Source organism: Vitis riparia, unplaced genomic scaffold (genome assembly GCF_004353265.1).
Source record: "Vitis riparia cultivar Riparia Gloire de Montpellier isolate 1030 unplaced genomic scaffold, EGFV_Vit.rip_1.0 scaffold393_pilon_pilon, whole genome shotgun sequence".
Taxonomy (NCBI): domain Eukaryota; kingdom Viridiplantae; phylum Streptophyta; class Magnoliopsida; order Vitales; family Vitaceae; genus Vitis; species Vitis riparia.
The window spans coordinates 281735-282722 of record NW_023269674.1 but is presented as its reverse complement, the minus strand read 5'-3'; positions in this window follow the sequence as shown (position 1 = coordinate 282722).

The window sequence follows — 988 nt, the reverse complement described above, 5'->3', positions numbered from 1 at the left end:
AGCTTAAGCCTCTACATACTATGAATAGCTCAAGTCTGATATTGACTTGAAAGATTCTGGGTTGTGAGCTTAAGGCTCTAGATGTTAAGAGTAACTCAAGGCTATAGATGATATAATGACTATGGGTTGTGAGCTAAAGGCTTTAGATCCTTTGAAAAATTGAAGGTTGTAGATGACATGAACAACTCTGGGTCATGAGCTCAAGAGTCTAGATATTATGAACAGATCACGGTTGTGGTTGACATGAACAACTCTAGGTTGCTAGCTCAAGGCTCTAAATGCTATGAACAACTTTAGGTTGTGGATGACATAAACACTCATGAGCTCAGGCTTCTAGATAATGTGAACAGCTCAGGGCTGTTATTGACTTAAGAGACTCTAGGTAATGAACTCAAGGCTTTAAATGTTATGAACACCTCGGGGTTAGGGTTGACATGAACGACTTCGAGTCATGATCTTAAGGCTCTAGATCCTAGGAATAATTCAGGCTTGTAGATTACTTGAACGAATCCAGGCCATGAGATCAGGCTACTAGATACTATGAAAAGCTTAGAGTTGTGGTTGACATGATGACTCCAGATTGTGAGCTTAAAGCTTTAGAATCTATGAACAACTATAAGTTGTCATTGACATGAATGACTATAGGTCATGATCTCAGGACTTTTGATGCTATAAACCACTAAGGATTGTGGTTAACATGAATGACTCTAGGTTATGACCTTAGGGCTCTAGATGCTACAAACAACTTTAGGTTATGACTGACATGAGTGACTACAGGTCATGAGCTCGAGGCTTTAGATGCTATGAACAACTAAGGGTTATAGTTCACATGAACGACTCTAGGTCATGCGCTTAGGGCTCTAAATGCTATGAACAAATCTAGGTTGTGCTTGACAAGAATCGCTATGGGTCTTGAGACCTAGGCTTCATATACTACGTATAACTCAAGGCCATAGTTGACACGAACGACTCTAGGTCTTAAAGACAG